Source organism: Procambarus clarkii, chromosome 11, assembly GCF_040958095.1.
Source record: "Procambarus clarkii isolate CNS0578487 chromosome 11, FALCON_Pclarkii_2.0, whole genome shotgun sequence".
In the NCBI taxonomy this organism is placed as follows: Eukaryota; Metazoa; Arthropoda; class Malacostraca; order Decapoda; family Cambaridae; genus Procambarus; species Procambarus clarkii.
The window spans coordinates 15,358,853-15,373,012 of NC_091160.1; positions in this window are offsets into that span (position 1 = coordinate 15,358,853).

Sequence of the window (14,160 nt, forward strand, 5' to 3'; positions counted from 1 at the left end):
CTGTGTGAGGCAGCGTGGTGAGGGTGGGTGTGTGAGGCAGTGTGGTGAAGGTGGGTGTGTGAGGCAGCGTGGTGAGGGTGGGTGTGTTAGGCAGGGTGGTGAGGGTGGGTGTGTGAGGCAATGTGGTGAAGGTGGGTGTGTGAGGCAGCATGGTGAGGGTGGGTGTGTGAGGCAGTGTGGTGAAGGTGGGTGTGTGAGGCAGCGTGGTGAGGGTGGGTGTGTGAGGCAGGGTGGTGAGGGTGGGTGTGTGAGGCAGTGTGGTGAGGGTGGGTGTGTGAGGCAGTGTGGTGAGGGTGGGTGTGTGAGGCAGGGTGGTGAGGGTGGGTGTATGAGGCAGCATGGTGAGGGTGGGTGTTTGAGGCAGGGTGGTTAGGGTGGGTGTGTGAGGCAGGGTGGTTAGGGTGGGTGTGTGAGGCAGCATGGTGAGGGTGGGTGTGTGAAGCAGGTTGGTGAGGGTGGGTGGTTGAGGCAGCATGGTGAGGGTGGGTGTGTGAGGCAGCATGGTAAGGGAGGGTGTGTGATGCAGAGTGATGAGGGTGGGTGTGTGAGGCAGGGTGGTGAGGGTGGGTGTGTGAGGCAGCGTGGTGAGGGTGGGTGTGTGAGGAAGCTTGGTGAGCGTGGGTGTGTGAGGCAGGGTGGTGAGGGAGGGTGTGTGAGGCAGGGTGGTGAGGGTGGGTGTGTGAGGCAGGGTGGTGAGGGTGGGCGTGTGAGGCAGCATGGTGAGGGTGGTTGTGTGAGGCAGGGTGGTGAGGGAGGGTGTGTGAGGCAGGGTGGTGAGGGTGGGTGTGTGAGGCAGCATGGTGAGGGTGGGTGTGTGAGGCAGCGTGGTGACGGTTGGTGTGTGAGGCAGGGTGGTGACGGTTGGTGTGTGAGGCAGGGTGGTGAGGGTGGGTGTGTGAGGCAGGGTGGTGAGTGTGGGTGTGTGAGGAATCATGGTGAGCGTGGGTGTGTGAGGAAGGGTGGTGAGGGAGGGTGTGTGAGGCAGGGTTGTGAGGGTGGTTGTGTGAGGCAGGGTGGTGAGGATGTGTGTGTAAGGCAGCATGGTGAGGGAGGGTGTGTGAGGCAGGGTGTGTGAGGCAGCATGGTGAGGGTGGGAGTGTGAGGCAGGGTGGTGAGGGTGTGTGTGTGAGGCAGGGTGGTGATGGTGCGTGTGTGAGGCAGCATGATGAGGGTGGGTGTGTGAGGCAGGGTGGTGAGGGTGGATGTGTGAGGCAGTGTGGTGAGGGTGGGTGTGTGAGGCAGGGTGGTGAGGGTGGGTGTGTGAGGCAGGGTGGTGAGGGTGGGTGTGTGAGGCAGGATGGTGAGGGTGGGTGTGTGAGGCACGGTGGTGAGGGTGGGTGTGTGAGGCAGGGTGGTGAGGGTGTGTGTGTGAGGCAGGGTGGTGATGGTGCGTGTGTGAGGCAGCATGGTGAGGGTGGGTGTGTGAGGCAGCATGGTGGGGGTGGGTGTGTGAGGCAGCATGATGAGGGTGGGTGTGTGAGGCAGGGTGGTGAGGGCCGGTGTGTGAGGCAGCGTGGTGAGGGAGGGTGTGTGAGGCAGGGTGGTGAGGGTGGGTGTGTGAGGCAGGGTGGTGAGGGTTAGTGTGTGAGGCAGCATGGTGAGGCTGGCTGTGTGAGGCAGCGTGGTGAGGGTGGGTGTGTGAGGCAGTGTGGTGAAGGTGGGTGTGTGAGGCAGCTTGGTGAGGGTGGGTGTGTTAGGAAGGGTGGTGAGGGTGGGTGTGTGAGGCAATGTGGTGAAGGTGGGTGTGTGAGGCAGCATGGTGAGGGTGGGTGTGTGAGGCAGTGTGGTGAAGGTGGGTGTGTGAGGCAGCATGGTGAGGGTGGGTGTGTGAGGCAGGGTGGTGAGGGTGGGTGTGTGAGGCAGCGTGGTGAGGGTGGGTGTGTGAGGCAGCATGGTGAGGGTGGGTGTGTGAGGCAGGGTGGTGAGGGTGGGTGTATGAGGCAGCATGGTGAGGGTGGGTGTGTGAGGCAGGGTGGGTAGGGTGGGTGTGTGAGGCAGCATGGTGAGGGTGGGTGTGTGAGGCAGGTTGGTGAGGGTGGGTGGTTGAGGCAGCATGGTGAGGGTGGGTGTGTGAGGCAGCATGGTGAGGGTGAGTGTGTGAGGCAGAGTGATGAGGGTGGGTGTGTGAGGCAGGGTGGTGAGGGTGGGTGTGTGAGGCAGCGTGGTGAGGGTGGGTGTGTGAGGCAGGGTGGTGAGTGTGGGTGTGTGAGGAAGCGTGGTGAGCGTGGGTGTGTGAGGCAGGGTGGTGAGGGAGGGTGTGTGAGGCAGGGTGGTGAGGGTGGGTGTGTGAGGCAAGGTGGTGAGGGTGGGCGTGTGAGGCAGCATGGTGAGGGTGGTTGTGTGAGGCAGGGTGGTGAGGGAGGGTGTGTGAGGCAGGGTGGTGAGGGTGGGTGTGTGAGGCAGCGTGGTGAGGGTGGGTGTGTGAGGCAGGGTGGTAAGGGTGGGTGTGTGAGGCAGGGTGGTGAGTGTGGGTGTGTGAGGAAGCGTGGTGAGCGTGGGTGTGTGAGGCAGGGTGGTGAGGGAGGGTGTGTGAGGCAGGGTGGTGAGGGTGGGTGTGTGAGGCAGGGTGGTGAGGGTGTGTGTGTGAGGCAGCATGGTGAGGGAGGGTGTGTGAGGCAGGGTGTGTGAGGCAGGGTGGTGAGGGTGGGTGTGTGAGGCAGGGTGGTGAGGGTCTGTGTGTGAGGCAGGGTGGTGATGGTGCGTGTGTGAGGCAGCATGGTGAGGGTGGGTGTGTGAGGCAGGGTGGTGAGGGTGGATGTGTGAGGCAGTGTGGTGAGGGTGGGTGTGTGAGGCAGGGTGGTGAGGGTGGGTGTGTGAGGCAGCATGGTGAGGCTGGGTGTGTGAGGCAGCATGGTGAGGGTGGGTGTGTGAGGCAGGGTGGTGAGGGTTAGTGTGTGAGGCAGCGTGGTGAGGGTGGGTGTGTGAGGCAGGGTGGTGAGGGTGGGTGTATGAGGCAGGGGGGTGAGGGTGGGTGTGTGAGGCAGCATGGTGAGGGTGGGTGTGTGAGGCAGGGTGGTGAGGGAGGGTGTGTGAGGCAGGGTGGTGAGGGTGGGTGTGTGAGGCAGCATGGTGAGGGTGGGTGTGTGAGGCAGCGTGGTGAGGGTGGGTGTGTGAGGCAGGGTGGTGAGGGTGGGTGTGTGAGGCAGGGTGGTGAGGGTGGGTGTGTGAGGCAGGGTGGTGAGTGTGGGTGTGTGAGGAAGCATGGTGAGCGTGGGTGTGTGAGGCAGGGTGGTGAGGGAGGGTGTGTGAGGCAGGGTGGTGAGGGTGGGTGTGTGAGGCAGGGTGGTGAGGGTGTGTGTGTGAGGCAGCATGGTGAGGGAGGGTGTGTGAGGCAGGGTGTGTGAGGTAGCATGGTGAGGGTGGGTGTGTGAGGCAGGGTGGTGAGGGTGGGGTGTGAGGCAGGGTGGTGAGGGTGTGTGTGTGAGGCAGGGTGGTGATGGTGCGTGTGTGAGGCAGCGTGGTGAGGGTGGGTGTGTGAGGCAGGGTGGTGAGGGTGGATGTGTGAGGCAGTGTGGTGAGGGTGGGTGTGTGAGGCAGGGTGGTGAGGGTGGGTGTGTGAGGCAGGGTGGTGAGGGTGGGTGTGTGAGGCAGGGTGGTGAGGGTGGGTGTGTGAGGCAGGATGGTGAGGGTGGGTTTGTGAAGCAGGGTGGTGAGGGTGGGTGTGTGAGGCAGGGTGGTGAGGGTGGGTGTGTGAGGCAGCGTGGTGAGGGTGGGTGTGTGAGGCAGGGTGGTGAGGGTGGGTGTGTGAGGCAGGGTGGTGAGGGTGGGTGTGTGAGGCAGCATGGTGAATCTGGGTGTGTGAGGCAGCGTGGTGAGGGTGGGTGTGTGAGGCAGGGTGGTGAGGGTTAGTGTGTGAGGCAGCATGGTGAGGGTGGGTGTGTGAGGCAGTGTGGTGAAGGTGGGTGTGTGAGGCAGCATGGTGAGGGTGGGTGTGTATTAGGCAGGGTGGTGAGGGTGGGTGTGTGAGGCAATGTGGTGAAGGTGGGTATGTGAGGCAGCATGGTGAGGGTGGGTGTGTGAGGCAGTGTGGTGAAGGTGGGTGTGTGAGGCAGCGTGGTGAGGGTGGGTGTGTGAGGCAGGGTAGTGAGGGTGGGTGTGTGAGGCAGCGTGGTGAGGGTGGGTGTGTGAGGCAGCGTGGTGAGGGTGGGTGTGTGAGGCAGGGTGGTGAGGGTGGGTGTATGAGGCAGCATGGTGAGGGTGGGTGTGTGAGGCAGGGTGGTTAGGGTGGGTGTGTGCGGCAGCATGGTGAGGGTGGGTGTGTGAGGCAGGTTGGTGAGGGTGGGTGGTTGAGGCAGGTTGGTGAGGGTGGGTGGTTGAGGCAGCATGGTGAGGGTGGGTGTGTGAGGCAGCATGGTGAGGGTGGGTGTGTGAGGCCGAGTGATGAGGGTGGGTGTGTGAGGCAGGGTGGTGAGGGTGGGTGTGTGAGGCAGCATGGTGAGGGTGGGTGTGTGAGGCAGGGTGGTGAGTGTGGGTGTGTGAGGAAGCGTGGTGAGCGTGGGTGTGTGATGCAGGGTGGTGAGGGAGGGTGTGTGAGGCAGGGTGGTGAGGGTGGGTGTGTGAGGCAGCATGGTGAGGGTGGGTGTGTGAGGCAGCATGGTGAGGGTGGTTGTGTGAGGCAGGGTGGTGAGGGTGGTTGTGTGATTCAGGGTGGTGAGGGTGGGTGTGTGAGGCAGCATGGTGAGGGTGGGTGTGTGAGGCAGCATGGTGAGGGTGGTTGTGTGAGGCAGGGTGGTGAGGGTGGGTGTGTGAGGCAGCATGGTGAGGGAGGGTGTGTGAGGCAGGGTGGTGAGGGTGGGTGTGTGAGGCAGGGTGGTGAGGATGTGTGTGTGAGGCAGCATGGTGAGGGAGGGTGTGTGAGGTAGGGTGTGTGAGGCAGCATGGTGAGGGTGGGTGTGTGAGGCAGGGTGGTGAGGGTGGGTGTGTAAGGCAGGGTGGTGAGGGTGTGTGTGTGAGGCAGGGTGGTGATGGTGCGTGTGTGAGGCAGCATGTTGAGGGTGGGTGTGTGAGGCAGGGTGGTGAGGGTGGATGTGTGAGGCAGTGTGGTGAGGGTGGGTGTGTGAGGCAGGGTGGTGAGGGTGGGAGTGTGAGGCAGGGTGGTGAGGGTGGGTGTGTGAGGCAGGATGATGAGGGTGGGTGTGTGAGGCAGGGTGGTGAGGGTGGGTGTGTGAGGCAGGGTGGTGAGGGTGTGTGTGTGAGGCTGGGTGGTGAGGGTGGGTGTGTGAGGCAGCATGGTGAGGGTGGGTGTGTGAGGCAGCATGGTGAGGGTGGGTGTGTGAGCAGCATGGTGAGGGTGGGTGTGTGAGGCAGCGTGGTGAGGGTGGGTGTGTGAGGCAGGGTGGTGAGGGCCGGTGTGTGAGGCAGCATGGTGAGGGAGGGTGTGTGAGGCAGGGTGGTGAGGGTGGGTGTGTGAGGCAGCATGGTGAGGCTGGGTGTGTGAGGCAGCGTGGTGAGGGTGGGTGTGTGAGGCAGGGTGGTGAGGTTTAGTGTGTGAGGCAGCATGGTGAGGCTGGCTGTGTGAGGCAGCGTGGTGAGGGTGGGTGTGTGAGGCAGTGTGGTGAAGGTGGGTGTGTGAGGCAGCATGGTGAGGGTGGGTGTGTTAGGCAGGGTGGTGAGGGTGGGTGTGTGAGGCAATGTGGTGAAGGTGGGTGTGTGAGGCAGGGTGGTGAGGGTGGGTGTGTGAGGCAGCGTGGTGAGGGTGGGTGTGTGAGGCAGCATGGTTAGGGTGGGTGTGTGAGGCAGGGTGGTGAGGGTGGGTGTATGAGGCAGCATGGTGAGGGTGGGTGTGTGAGGCAGCATGGTGAGGGTGGGTGTGTGAGGCAGAGTGGTGAGGTTGGGTGTGTGAGGCAGGGTGGTGAGGGTGGGTGTGTGAGGCAGCATGGTGAGGGTGGGTGTGTGAGGCAGGGTGGTGAGGGTGGGTGTGTGAGGCAGGGTGGTGATGGTGCGTGTGTGAGGCAGCATGGTGAGGGTGGGTGTGTGAGGCAGGGTGGTGAGGGTGGGTGTGTGAGGCAGCATGGTGAATCTGGGTGTGTGAGGCAGCATGGTGAGGGTGGGTGTGTGAGGCAGGGTGGTGAGGGTTAGTGTGTGAGGCAGCATGGTGAGGCTGGCTGTGTGAGGCAGCGTGGTGAGGGTGGGTGTGTGAGGCAGTGTGGTGAAGGTGGGTGTGTGAGGCAGCATGGTGAGGGTGGGTGTGTTAGGCAGGGTGGTGAGGGTGGGTGTGTGAGGCAATGTGGTGAAGGTGGGTATGTGAGGCAGCATGGTGAGGGTGGGTGTGTGAGGCAGTGTGGTGAAGGTGGGTGTGATAGGCAGCGTGGTGAGGGTGGGTGTGTGAGGCAGGGTGGTGAGGGTGGGTGTGTGAGGCAGCGTGGTGAGGGTGGGTGTGTGAGGCAGCATGGTGAGGGTGGGTGTGTGAGGCAGGGTGGTGAGGGTGGGTGTATGAGGCAGCATGGTGAGGGTGGGTGTGTGAGGCAGGGTGGTTAGGGTGGGTGTGTGAGGCAGCATGGTGAGGGTGGGTGTGTGAGGCAGGTTGGTGAGGGTGGGTGGTTGAGGCAGCATGGTGAGGGTGGGTGTGTGAGGCAGCATGGTGAGGGTGGGTGTGTGAGGCCGAGTGATGAGGGTGGGTGTGTGAGGCAGGGTGGTGAGGGTGGGTGTGTGAGGCAGCATGGTGAGGGTGGGTGTGTGAGGCAGGGTGGTGAGTGTGGGTGTGTGATGCAGGGTGGTGAGGGAGGGTGTGTGAGGCAGGGTGGTGAGGGTGGGTGTGTGAGGCAGCATGGTGAGGGTGGGTGTGTGAGGCAGCGTGGTGAGGGTGGTTGTGTGAGGCAGGGTGGTGAGGGTGGTTGTGTGATTCAGGGTGGTGAGGGTGGGTGTGTGAGGCAGCATGGTGAGGGTGGGTGTGTGAGGCAGCATGGTGAGGGTGGTTGTGTGAGGCAGGGTGGTGAGGGTGGGTGTGTGAGGCAGCATGGTGAGGGAGGGTGTGTGAGGCAGGGTGGTGAGGGTGGGTGTGTGAGGCAGGGTGGTGAGGATGTGTGTGTGAGGCAGCATGGTGAGGGAGGGTGTGTGAGGTAGGGTGTGTGAGGCAGCATGGTGAGGGTGGGTGTGTGAGGCAGGGTGGTGAGGGTGGGTGTGTAAGGCAGGGTGGTGAGGGTGTGTGTGTGAGGCAGGGTGGTGATGGTGCGTGTGAGAGGCAGCATGTTGAGGGTGGGTGTGTGAGGCAGGGTGGTGAGGGTGGATGTGTGAGGCAGTGTGGTGAGGGTGGGTGTGTGAGGCAGGGTGGTGAGGGTGGGTGTGTGAGGCAGGGTGGTGAGGGTGGGTGTGTGAGGCAGGGTGGTGAGGGTGGGTGTGTGAGGCAGGGTGGTGAGGGTGGGTGTGTGAGGCAGGGTGGTGATGGTGCGTGTGTGAGGCAGCATGGTGAGGGTGGGTGTGTGAGGCAGCATGGTGAGGGTGGGTGTGTGAGGCAGCATGGTGAGGGTGGGTGTGTGAGGCAGGGTGGTGAGGGCCGGTGTGTGAGGCAGCATGGTGAGGGAGGGTGTGTGAGGCAGGGTGGTGAGGGTGGGTGTGTGAGGCAGCATGGTGAGGCTGGGTGTGTGAGCCAGCATGGTGAGGGTGGGTGTGTGAGGCAGGGTGGTGAGGTTTAGTGTGTGAGGCAGCATGGTGAGGCTGGCTGTGTGAGGCAGCGTGGTGAGGGTGGGTGTGTGAGGCAGTGTGGTGAAGGTGGGTGTGTGAGGCAGCATGGTGAGGGTGGGTGTGTGAGGCAGCATGGTGAGGGTGGGTGTGTAAGGCAGCATGGTGAGGGTGGGTTGTGAGGCAGGGTGGTGAGCGTGGTTGTGTGAGGCAGGGTGGTGAGGGTGGGTGTGTGAGGCAGCATGGTGAGGGAGGGTGTGTGAGGCAGGGTGGTGAGGGTGGGTGTGTGAGGCAGCATGGTGAGGGTGGGTGTGTGAGGCAGCATGGTGAGGGTGGGTGTGTGAGGCAGCATGGCGAGGGTGGGTGTGTGAGGCAGCATGGCGAGGGTGGGTGTGTGAGGCAGCATGGTGAGGGTGGGTGTGTGAGGGAGCATGGTGAGGGTGGGTGTGTAAGGCAAGGTGGTGAGGGTGGGTGTATGAGGCAGGGTGTTGAGGGTGGGTGTGTGAGGCAGCATGGTGAGGGTGGGTGTGTGAGGCAGGGTGGTGAGGGTGGGTGTGTGAGGCAGGGTGGTGAGGGTGGGTGTGTGAGGCAGGGTGGTGAGTGTGGGTGTGTGAGGAAGCATGATGAGCGTGGGTGTGTGAGGCAGGGTGGTGAGGGAGGGTGTGTGAGGCAGCATGGTGAGGGTGGTTGTGTGAGGCAGGGTGGTGAGGGAGGGTGTGTGAGGCTGCATGGTGAGGGTGGTTGTGTGAGGCAGGGTGGTGAGGGAGGGTGTGTGAGGCAGGGTGGTGAGGGTGGGTGTGTGAGGCAGCATGGTGAGGGTGGGTGTGTGAGGCAGCATGGTGAGGGTGGGTGTGTGAGGCAGCATGGTGAGGGTGTGTGAGGCAGGGTGGTGAGGGTGTGTGTGTGAGGCAGCATGGTGAGGGAGGGTGTGTGAGGCAGGGTGTGTGAGGCAGCATGGTGAGGGTGGGTGTGTGAGGCAGGGTGGTGAGGGTGGGTGTGTGAGGCAGTGTGGTGAGGGTGTGTGTGTGAGGCAGGGTGGTGATTGTGCGTGTGTGTGGCAGCATGGTGATGGTGCGTGTGAGACAGGGTGGTGAGGGTGGATGTGTGAGGCAGTGTGGTGAGGGTGGGTGTGTGAGGGAGGGTGGTGAGGGCCGGTGTGTGAGGCAGCATGGTGAGGGAGGGTGTGTGAGGCAGGGTGGTGAGGGTGGGTGTGTGAGGCAGCATGGTGAGGCTGGGTGTGTGAGGCAGCATGGTGAGGGTGGGTGTGTGAAGCAGGGTGGTGAGGGTTAGTGTGTGAGGCAGCATGGTGAGGTTGGCTGTGTGAGGCAGCGTGGTGAGGGTGGGTGTGTGAGGCAGTGTGGTGAAGGTGGGTGTGTGAGGCAGCATGGTGGGGGTGGGTGTGTTAGGCAGGGTGGTGAGGGTGGGTGTGTGAGGCAATGTGGTGAAGGTGGGTGTGTGAGGCAGCATGGTGAGGGTGGGTGTGTGAGGCAGTGTGGTGAAGGTGGGTGTGTGAGGCAGCATGGTGAGGGTGGGTGTGTGAGGCAGGGTGGTGAGGGTGGGTGTGTGAGGCAGCGTGGTGAGGGTGGGTGTGTGAGGCAGCATGGTGAGGGTGGGTGTGTGAGGCAGGGTGGTGAGGGTGGGTGTGTGAGGCAGCATGGTGAGGGTGGGTGTTTGAGGCAGGGTGGTTAGGGTGGGTGTGTGAGGCAGCATGGTGAGGGTGGGTGTGTGAGGCAGGTTGGTGAGGGTGGGTGGTTGAGGCAGCATGGTGAGGGTGGGTGTGTGAGGCAGCATGGTGAGGGTGGGTGTGTGATGCAGAGTGATGAGGGTGGGTGTGTGAGGCAGGGTGGTGAGGGTGGGTGTGTGAGGCAGCATGGTGAGGGTGGGTGTGTGAGGCAGGGTGGTGAGTGTGGGTGTGTGAGGAAGCATGGTGAGCGTGGGTGTGTGAGGCAGGGTGGTGAGGGTGGGTGTGTGAGGCAGGGTGGTGAGGGTGGGTGTGTGAGGCAGGGTGGTGAGGGTGGGCGTGTGAGGCAGCATGGTGAGGGTGGTTGTGTGAGGCAGGGTGGTGAGGGAGGGTGTGTGAGGCAGGGTGGTGAGGGTGGGTGTGTGAGGCAGCATGGTGAGGGTGGGTGTGTGAGGCAGCATGGTGAGGGTGGGTGTGTGAGGCAGGGTGGTGAGGGTGGGTGTGTGAGGCAGGGTGTGTGAGGTAGCATGGTGAGGGTGGGTGTGTGAGGCAGGGTGGTGAGGGTGCGGTGTGAGGCAGGGTGGTGAGGGTGTGTATGTGAGGCAGGGTGGTGATGGTGCGTGTGTGAGGCAGCATGGTGAGGGTGGGTGTGTGTGGCAGGGTGGTGAGGGTGGGTGTGTGAGGCAGGGTGGTGAGGGTGGGTGTGTGAGGCAGGGTGGTGAGGGTGGGTGTGTGAGGCAGGGTGGTGATGGTGCGTGTGTGAGGCAGCGTGGTGAGGGTGGGTGTGTGAGGCAGCGTGGTGAGGGTGGGTGTGTGAGGCAGCGTGATGAGGGTGGGTGTGTGAGGCAGGGTGGTGAGGGCCGGTGTGTGAGGCAGGGTGGTGAGGGAGGGTGTGTGAGGCAGGGTGGTGAGGGTGGGTGTGTGAGGCAGCGTGGTGAGGCTGGGTGTGTGAGGCAGCGTGGTGAGGGTGGGTGTGTGAGGCAGGGTGGTGAGGGTTAGTGTGTGAGGCAGCGTGGTGAGGCTGGCTGTGTGAGGCAGTGTGGTGAGGGTGGGTGTGTGAGGCAGTGTGGTGAAGGTGGGTGTGTGAGGCAGTATGGTGAGGGTGGGTGTGTTAGGCAGGGTGGTGAGGGTGGGTGTGTGAGGCAATGTGGTGAAGGTGGGTGTGTGAGGCAGCATGGTGAGGGTGGGTGTGTGAGGCAGTGTGGTGAAGGTGGGTGTGTGAGGCAGCGTGGTGAGGGTGGGTGTGTGAGGCAGGGTGGTGAGGGTGGGTGTGTGAGGCAGCGTGGTGAGGGTGGGTGTGTGAGGCAGCATGGTGAGGGTGGGTGTGTGAGGCAGGGTGGTGAGGGTGGGTGTGTGAGGCAGCATGGTGAGGGTGGGTGTGTGAGGCAGGGTGGTTAGGGTGGGTGTGTGCGGCAGCATGGTGAGGGTGGGTGTGTGAGGCAGGTTGGTGAGGGTGGGTGGTTGAGGCAGCATGGTGAGGGTGGGTGTGTGAGGCAGCATGGTGAGGGTGGGTGTGTGAGGCAGAGTGATGAGGGTGCGTGTGTGAGGCAGGGTGGTGAGGGTGGGTGTGTGAGGCAGCATGGTGAGGGTGGGTGTGTGAGGCAGGGTGGTGAGTGTGGGTGTGTGAGGAAGCATGGTGAGCGTGGGTGTGTGATGCAGTGTGGTGAGGGAGGGTGTGTGAGGCAGGGTGGTGAGGGTGGGTGTGTGAGGCAGCATGGTGAGGGTGGGTGTGTGAGGCAGCATGGTGAGGGTGGTTGTGTGAGGCAGGGTGGTGAGGGTGGGTGTGTGAGGCAGCATGGTGAGGGTGGGTGTGTGAGGCAGCATGGTGAGGGTGGTTGTGTGAGGCAGGGTGGTGAGGGTGGGTGTGTGAGGCAGCATGGTGAGGGAGGGTGTGTGAGGCAGGGTGGTGAGGGTGGGTGTGTGAGGCAGGGTGGTGAGGATGTGTGTGTGAGGCAGCATGGTGAGGGAGGGTGTGTGAGGTAGGGTGTGTGAGGTAGGGTGTGTGAGGTAGGGTGTGTGAGGCAGCATGGTGAGGGTGGGTGTGTGAGGCAGGGTGGTGAGGGTGGGTGTGTGAGGCAGGGTTGTGAGGGTGCGTGTGTGAGGCAGGGTGGTGATGGTGCGTGTGTGAGGCAGCATGTTGAGGGTGGGTGTGTGAGGCAGGGTGGTGAGGGTGGATGTGTGAGGCAGTGTGGTGAGGGTGGGTGTGTGAGGCAGGGTGGTGAGGGTGGGTGTGTGAGGCAGGGTGGTGAGGGTGGGTGTGTGAGGCAGGGTGGTGAGGGTGTGTGTGTGAGGCAGGGTGGTGAGGGTGTGTGTGTGAGGCAGGGTGGTGAGGGAGGGTGTGTGAGGCAGGGTGGTGAGGGAGGGTGTGTGAGGCAGGGTGGTGAGGGTGGGTGTGTGAGGCAGGGTGGTGAGGGTGGGTGTGTGAGGCAGCATGGTGAGGGAGGGTGTGTGAGGCAGGGTGGTGAGGGTGGGTGTGTGAGGCAGGGTGGTGAGGGTGTGTGTGTGAGGCAGGGTGGTGAGGGTGGGTGTGTGAGGCAGGATGATGAGGGTGGGTGTGTGAGGCAGGGTGGTGAGGGTGGGTGTGTGAGGCAGGGTGGTGAGGGTGGGTGTGTGAGGCAGGGTGGTGAGGGTGTGTGTGTGAGGCTGGGTGGTGATGGTGCGTGTGTGAGGCAGCGTGGTGAGGGTGGGTGTGTGAGGCAGCATGGTGAGGGTGGGTGTGTGAGGCAGCATGGTGAGGGTGGGTGTGTGAGGCAGGGTGGTGAGGGCCGGTGTGTGAGGCAGCATGGTGAGGGAGGGTGTGTGAGGCAGCGTGGTGAGGCTGGCTGTGTGAGGCAGCGTGGTGAGGGTGGGTGTGTGAGGCAGCGTGGTGAGGGTGGGTGTGTGAGGCAGCGTGGTGAGGGTGGGTGTGTTAGGCAGGGTGGTGAGGGTGGGTGTGTGAGGCAATGTGGTGAAGGTGGGTGTGTGAGGCAGGGTGGTGAGGGTGGGTGTGTGAGGCAGCGTGGTGAGGGTGGGTGTGTGAGGCAGCATGGTTAGGGTGGGTGTGTGAGGCAGGGTGGTGAGGGTGGGTGTGTGAGGCAGCATGGTGAGGGTGGGTGTGTGAGGCAGCGTGGTGAGGGTGGGTGTGTGAGGCAGGGTGGTGAGGTTGGGTGTGTGAGGCAGGGTGGTGAGGGTGGGTGTGTGAGGCAGCATGGTGAGGGTGGGTGTGTGAGGCAGGTTGGTGAGGGTGGGTGTGTGAGGCAGCATGGTGAGGGTGGGTGTGTAAGGCAGCATGGTGAGGGTGGGTGTTAGGCAGAGTGGTGAGGGTGGGTGTGTGAGGCAGCATGGTGAGGGTGGGTGTGAGGCAGCATGGTGAGGGTGGGTGTGAGACAGCATGGTGAGGGTGGGTGTGAGGCAGCATGGTGAAGGTGTGTGAGGCAGGGTGGCGAGGGTGGGTGTGTGAGGCAGGGTGGCGAGGGTGGGTGTGTGAGGCAGGGTGGCGAGGGTGGGTGTGTGAGGCAGGGTGGCGAGGGTGGGTGTGTGAGGCAGCGTGGTGAGGGTGGGTGTGTGAGGCAGCGTGGTGAGGGTGGGTGTGTGAGGCAGGGTGGTGAGCGTGGTTGTGTGAGGCAGGGTGGTGAGGGTGGGTGTGTGAGGCAGCGTGGTGAGGGAGGGTGTGTGAGGTAGGGTGGTGAGGGTGGGTGTGTGAGGCAGCGTGGTGAGGGTGGGTGTGTGAGGCAGCGTGGTGAAGGTGGGTGTGTGAGGCAGCGTGGTGAGGGTGGGTGTGTGAGGCAGCGTGGTGAGGGTGGGTGTGTGAGGCAGCATGGTGAGGGTGGGTGTGTGAGGGAGCATGGTGAGGGTGGGTGTGTGAGGGAGCATGGTGAGGGTGGGTGTGTGAGGCAAGGTGGTGAGGGTGGGTGTATGAGGCAGGGTGTTGAGGGTGGGTGTGTGAGGCAGCATGGTGAGGGTGGGTGTGTGAGGCAGGGTGGTGAGGGTGGGTGTGTGAGGCAGGGTGGTGAGGGTGGGTGTGTGAGGCAGGGTGGTGAGTGTGGGTGTGTGAGGAAGCATGATGAGCGTGGGTGTGTGAGGTAGGGTGGTGAGGGAGGGTGTGTGAGGCAGGGTGGTGAGGGTGGGTGTGTGAGGCAGCATGGTGAGGGTGGTTGTGTGAGGCAGGGTGGTGAGGGAGGGTGTGTGAGGCTGCATGGTGAGGGTGGTTGTGTGAGGCAGGGTGGTGAGGGAGGGTGTGTGAGGCAGGGTGGGTGTGTGAGGCAGCATGGTGAGGGTGGGTGTGTGAGGCAGCATGGTGAGGGTGGTTGTGTGAGGCAGGGTGGTGAGGGTGGGTGTGTGAGGCAGCATGGTGAGGGAGGGTGTGTGAGGCAGGGTGGTGAGGGTGGGTGTGTGAGGCAGGGTGGTGAGGGTGTGTGTGTGAGGCAGCATGGTGAGGGAGGGTGTGTGAGGCAGCATGGTGAGGGTGGGTGTGTGAGGCAGGGTGGTGAGGGTGGGTGTGTGAGGCAGGGTGGTGAGGGTGTGTGTGTGAGGCAGGGTGGTGATTGTGCGTGTGTGTGGCAGCATGGTGAGGGTGCGTGTCAGACAGGGTGGTGAGGGTGGATGTGTGAGGCAGTGTGGTGAGGGTGGGTGTGTGAGGGAGGGTGGTGAGGCTGGGTGTGTGAGGCAGGGTGGTGAGGGTGGGTGTGTGAGGCAGGATGGTGAGGGTGGGTGTGTGAGGCAGGGTGGTGAGGGTGGGTGTGTGAGGCAGGGTGGTGAGGGTGGGTGTGTGAGGCAGGGTGGTGAGGGTGTGTGTGTGAGGCAGGGTGGTGATGGTGCGTGTGTGAGGCAGCGTGGTGAGGGTGGGTGTGTGAGGCAGCATGGTGAGGGTGAGTGTGTAAGGC